This window comes from Apteryx rowi, unplaced genomic scaffold, assembly GCF_003343035.1.
Source record: "Apteryx rowi isolate R43461 unplaced genomic scaffold, aptRow1 scaffold_148, whole genome shotgun sequence".
NCBI classification, from domain to species: domain Eukaryota; kingdom Metazoa; phylum Chordata; class Aves; order Apterygiformes; family Apterygidae; genus Apteryx; species Apteryx rowi.
In genome coordinates, this window is record NW_020447730.1 from 1,180,563 (window position 1) to 1,186,701 (window position 6,139).

The window sequence follows — 6,139 nt, forward strand, 5'->3', positions numbered from 1 at the left end:
TGACAGTAGCACTTGGGAAAAGCCAACTGGACAATGAGGGAAAAGCTAGAATTTCAGGAAACAGAATGGCATAATGCTAAAAGACAACAGCTGAGTTGCCAGCTTATCCTACTAGTTATCTAATATCCTTGGAAAAGCATCTGATCCTCTATTCAGCAGTACATTTGCTAGAGTCAGACATCAAGCAGAGGTTTTTTTTCTCATTCTGCTGCCCTTGATAATATCCTGAAGTCTCAAACCATGTGGGAAACTCAGCTTGAAAAGAGGGAGAGAAGTAGCAAGCTGAACATCAGAAAAATAGGTTTTCTGCTTTGTTGTTTAAAAAAACACCAAAATGCACATGCAACTAGTGTAAGCCATCTTCAGAGCAAGAAAGATGGAAGGGACTCCCTAGACCACGTGAGTAGACTTTCAATGGAAATAAGGGCTACAACTTAAATTTGGGATCCCAGAATCAGTCAACTGTATATAGATCGAGGCTTTGAGCATCTGGTTATTCACAGAATAGGTCAGAGGAAGCAGTGATCAAACTGAGAGCTGGACAAGGAACATCACTTATCCCACTGAAAAGCGGCTGTCTGCCTGTCTGCTCATGCACTTTAACAGTTCAATACAAGACGCCTTTAAAGTACTTGACCATTCTTGAATGATAATGCAGAGTAAGAGCGTAGGCTTAATAAGGTAGTTAGATGGCTCTCCATTCATCTTCTCTCACCCCCACACCTTTACTGTGCTTCTTGAAGTTTGTGGTTGCGCCACTGACTTTTCCTCATCTTGCCTCACTCCCGTTCAGTCTGGCTTCACGTCTGCTGCTCTGTTCAAAAGGTGGAAGGATTTTTTTTATCCTTTGACACAGCACAAGAAGTCCACTCCCAAAAACAGAATTTTCTTTTCACATTCCAATCATTTCCAGCCTCTTCTGATATTGGTAGTATTTTAGTAACCCTCATTCTCTACTGATGTCCAACCCTTGTTCTCACCAGGCAACCTCAACTGCAAATGGTTCCCATCTCATATGCTGTTAACAAGCTTTTTTAGCTTCTGCTCTTTGCTCTGGTTTAACCTTTCTGGTGGTTCAGAAGGAGCTGTTGCAAACAGGGACACCCTGAGCTAGGACATTCAGTTCTTTGCTCTAAGCTTTTATTGCTTTACATTCTCCGATCGTACAAGCTTAAAAGATGTTAAGTCTTCTCACTGCTGCTTTGGAAAGCTGAGCCTGACCTTACAGGAGCCTAGATATTACATTTCTCAGCTCCGCGGTCTCCCTATCACTCCTCTGATCAACTCTGCTGGCTTCTACTTCCTGCAATATGCTTGTTTTTCTATTTTCAACATTTACTTGGTGATGATCTTCCAGAAGATGACTGCTTACAGGTGAAAAACAGCAGCAGCCTGAGCAAGGAACATCATTGACCACATGCAGATGTCAGATGAAATATGATGTGAAAACAAATGCACCTAGCTGAAGCTGTTAGGCATTTTGGACAGGATGAACTTCAGAAAGGGATGCTTTATGTATGTGGAACAGAGGAAGACATGGGCTTATTTCTGTGGGGGGAAATAGGAGGACAGTCATCATTCCTAAAATAAAGGGATGAGTTGAATGAAAGGAAATTGCAAAACCAAAGTCACATACTTGAATGACTACTACATAATATTACCAAATTCCATTTTTTCAAGACGGTTTTAAGTCTTCAGAGTATTTCTTTAAAGAATTGTTCTACTTTTAACTGGATATTTTTCTTATCACTTCGTTCCGGTACAAGATAGTGGTTTGGCTTCCAACCCAGTTCCCATGAAGACAGTTAACTCTTACAGGATTCTTAATCCTTTCTCCTACAGGAGTTGAGAAGGCATAGCACATGCGCCCCCTCAATTATTCCACTGCTTTGGGCTGGTTCCCCTCACTGTTTGTGAGATGTTCGTAGACAAAACTTTGTTGGGATTAACAGACTAACAATCCAGGTTAAGGAACAGCTCTACCAAGTATTTSGCAAAGTCTTTGCTTTGACATTTGAAGAGCAAACAAAGATGTTACCTTGATACAGGGACATACCTACTGGGTCTGAAGTATAAGAAGCATTAGACTCGCTGAAAGTCCATGGGTATTAAGGGTGGGCCTCAAACCAGAAATATCACATGAAGGAGCCTTTCAGCAAGTGGCAGAGTTATCCCAGTCAGACTGTGGTAACATCTTAATTGTTTAGCCTACAACATCTAAATAGCCCATTCCAAGTACTTTTGCATATTGGATGGTTTGTTGCATGCCTTTTCCATTTTCAGTTAGAGAAGACTTAAATTGATTCCAGACAACCTGAACCGACTGAATTTGGTCACTCAAGGTCTCCCAGAAAGATATCCAATTCTGAAAGAGGAAGGTTCCAATAAGTTAGGAGTGATGTAGGATTTCACAGGCCTTATTAATAAGCAGTAGATGCCATCCATCCCTATTTAAGACTCTGGCAATCTTGGATGAAACCACCACAAGTGGGTAGGAAACTCGGAGACCTGGAAAACGTTACACCAATTTCACATCTTTTGCTATGAAGAGTAGCTGACCAAAGTGAAAAAATTTATAAGCAGGCTTCAGGAATTTTCCAGAGTTAGTCCAGAAGAAACATGAGCTCACATGCTGAGAGCTGGTTTACTGAACAGAGATCTGAGGACTGCAAGAGATTAAAGGACAGTCTGAAACAAAACTGATCAATTGGCAAGTATTTATTCAAACATTGCTCCTGCTAACAATTAACTGCACAGATAGAATGGAAAAAGGGTTACATTTTTCCCAGAAAAATCTGGGCATTATAGCTGATGAGCAGAACACAAGTCGGTATCCTGCTGAAAGACAGACTAAGTAGAAATATTTATTAGAGGTAAGGATTATTTCACATGACTAAGATGCCTCATTGAGTATAACATCCAGTTTGCGCACTTCAGTGAACAAAGCACACCCTACTTCAAAACAGATGTGGGCCAACTAGAAAAAGCTGGGGTGAATAACAGAAAGGACAATGAAAGCCAGAAAACAACTAAGTCTGACGGGCGTAAGATTATCCTAATGGTTTAAACAAAGTAAGGTTTGACAGCAGGTTTCAAATATAAAAGCTGTTGAAAGGACAACATGAAATGATCTCTTCTTCATCAGAGAAGCAATGATTGGCTTAAGCTGTAACCAGGAGGATTACAGGGTATTCTCCACATGGTATCAGCAACAGAAGTGTCATTAGCCTTCAGGAGGAAAAAAAGCAGGTTCACTCCTTCCTTACCACACTCATTACTGGTGACTTCCTTGGGGCTCTACAGGCTGAGGCTGCTCCTTTCGATCGTTGAATCTTCAGCTCTGAACCGACACGCAACTGCCTAGCTACTGCGTTCCACAAGAACACATGGGTTCCCGTGGCGCACGCACCCTTGTATGCCCTCGTAGATAACACAGGCAATTGGAGGAAGACAAGTGTTTAATTCTTGCAGCTTGTGAACAACAGCCACATTTATTACTTGACTATTACAGATCTTTAAGCAGATGCAAGTTATTGGTCAGCACCCGGAGGCATCTGACATTTTAGTCATTTGTCAAGTGAGAGGAAGCCCTTCGGCTGAAAAATTCCATAGCTGTTGAAGCTTATTTTAATGAAAAAAATAGCTTGCCCTTCTGGACTGATTTATTTTGGCAGCTTTACTGACAGAACATTCTGCTTAGTCACTTTATTTTTCTTACAGTACAGGCTTATGCAATAAACAAATGTGTTTACTGTTAGAACTATCACCTGCCAGATTTTTGGGAAGAATATGATTTGATTACAGGAATGTGCAATTTAGCATGATATGCTTTAATGTTTTAGGCTCCAAGAGCCTAAAAAGACTTCAAATTTCTTAATATTGCTTTGTTTATGCACCAGCCAAAGCTTAATAGCTAAAACAGAGGGCAACACATCTCTGTGTTAGGTCATTTGAAAATGAAATGCAGTTTTCTGCATTTATTATCCTGTCCTAATGTAATAGAGTCAGGTTTTTGTTCACCCAGTAGCAAGTTTAACATATTTCCTCTATAAAAGTATTTCTGCAATAAAAGCAGACTGTTTTGACCCATGAAGTCCTCTGGAGACCTAGATCACCATGAAATATGGTAGAAATAGTTCAAAAGGTCACTTCCACTTTGTAAAGCTTTATTAAGCCAAACAATACTCAAGTCTGAATTCTGCATTAAAAACAGAATGCAAGCTAAGGAGACTAACATGCCACATCATGCTTTTTAATCGAAGAGCAGCAAGTTCAAGGTAACTTAAATGTGGGGTAGACAGAAAACAAAAGTTACTGGTTTATTAAGAAGTATAACTTTTATGCTTCACTGATAACAAATCCTGCAAGAGAAGAATTCATGAGGCGTCTGCACAGTTCTTGCTAGTTATACATGCTGAGGTCTGCACTGACTGCAGATAAGACAAGACTTTTGGCTAGAGAAACTGTTTCTCAGCTCACCTTCCTTTGAGGGCTTGCAGCATTACCTTGCCTTAACACTCATCATATGAGGTCTAGAGAAAGAGGATGCATACAAGTATGGCAACAGTATCCTGCATTTCCCCTGATGAGGGAATATTCGTCCTGTAAGGATAAGTTTCAGTCAGGCTGTAAGCTTCACTCCTATGAAGTGCAAAGCCTTGGAAGTAAAGCATTACCAGCTTTCAAAACAGGGAACTGAAATTAGTATGGACACTAGCTTTACAGCTCAGTGTGAAGTGCCTCAGTACAGTTAAAAAAGACTCCAGCTTACTCAAGGACAGACATTGGGTAACACACCCAAGCATCTGGGTAGGAGACCGAGCTGCTCGAAAGTCACCTGATCTCATTTCTTTGCCTGCATGGAAAAGAAACTGAACATGCCTGTGTCTTCTGGCATGCTTTTTATTTTTAAACACTATCGGTTCAAAGAACTGGACAAAGCCCAGGAACTCAAGCAATCTTAAAACACTCCTCCATCCTCTTTGCTGCAAGCAAGCTAGAGGCATGATCTGCGCATCATAAAAATCAAGGAATTGGTGAGTGTAGCAAACTGATTAGGTGATTCTGTGAACTGGCATTTGTTTCTCCAGAGGGCTACCAAGCCACGAGCAGACCAACTCAAAACTAGGGTTCACCACAGTGAGCACATCCTGGTTTGACTCAGTTACGCAAAGGAAAGCTTGACTGGAATAGTACAGGCTGTTTAGATTGAGAGAGTTATGAAGGGGTTGTCTTGGAAAGCTGCAGCTTGTGCCATAGGACAAAAGGCAAAAATTAAAAGAATTGGTGCCTAGTTAATTAGGAGTTCAAGGTGCATTTCCTTGTTGCACAGCCCGGTTCCAAACAAAAACCTCTAAAGTCTCCAGTTTCATCTTGCACACAGCATCAAAAGCAATACTGTGTACTCTTTTGTACATGGGGAAGCAAGAAGGTAAATACTCTTTAATTCTTTGCTTTGTCTCCTTAATGCAGTGCTGTGTTAGCACCAAAAAGTCTTTGCCGCCCTAGATATTTTGGGGAACAGACCCTGAACTGTTACCAACCAGGATAACGAGCAAGGAATTAGCTCTGTAGATCAAAGACAAACAAAGCTAGTTTTGAACAGATCAAAGAAAAACACAGCAAACCCCTCTCCCACAAGAAACTCAGATATCTGAATTAACTTTGCCAACAAGCTTTCCAGAAAAAACGCTCATCGTAACCTTTGCTCATAAATTTTGCTTTGAGCAGAAAAGCACTGATGTCTTTTACTGCACCAGGCTCTTCTAGCAGCTGTCAGTGCAGTTCTTATCAAGGTATATAAAAGTCCTGATGCAGGCAGCTTTTCATAGCTTCCCTATTTAGCATGTCTCTGCCACCTCCTCCCCTCACCACATGTTCTGAAAGCCACTGATCCGGGAGGTGGCAGCTTTGAAGAGTTATATAACGCCTGGTGGTGGCAGAGACGAGGCTCCTCTGCTGCCTGACTCCAACGAGCTAACGGCACAGCGCTGCTCGAGTCTTGGAGAAACAGCGCAGACGTGACTTCATCTCCACAGGGTGCCAGTTCTAAAAGAAATTCAAAGTCAACTTCTGGCACAGCCACTTGTGACAAGATGGCAAAAAAATACTAATTAAGTTCTGGCAGAATCATCTTCCA

The 6,139-nt window shown here is 41.3% G+C and overlaps 1 protein-coding gene across 3 annotated transcripts in view; it reads right to left on the minus strand.

Annotated features, from left to right (window-relative positions):
• The window catches only part of SLC45A4 (solute carrier family 45 member 4), a 54,344-nt gene extending 50,112 nt beyond the window's left edge, over positions 1-4,232 (minus strand). Inside the window, exon 1 of one of the 3 annotated variants that reach the window (XM_026058508.1) lies at positions 3,267-4,232. The gene's annotated coding sequence lies outside the window, so the exon portion shown is untranslated. Of the gene's footprint in view, positions 1-723; positions 831-3,266 lie in introns of those variants that run through there. The other 2 variants (XM_026058507.1, XM_026058509.1) reach the window with 2 other exon arrangements.
• Between the last annotated feature and the right edge of the window lie 1,907 nt (positions 4,233-6,139).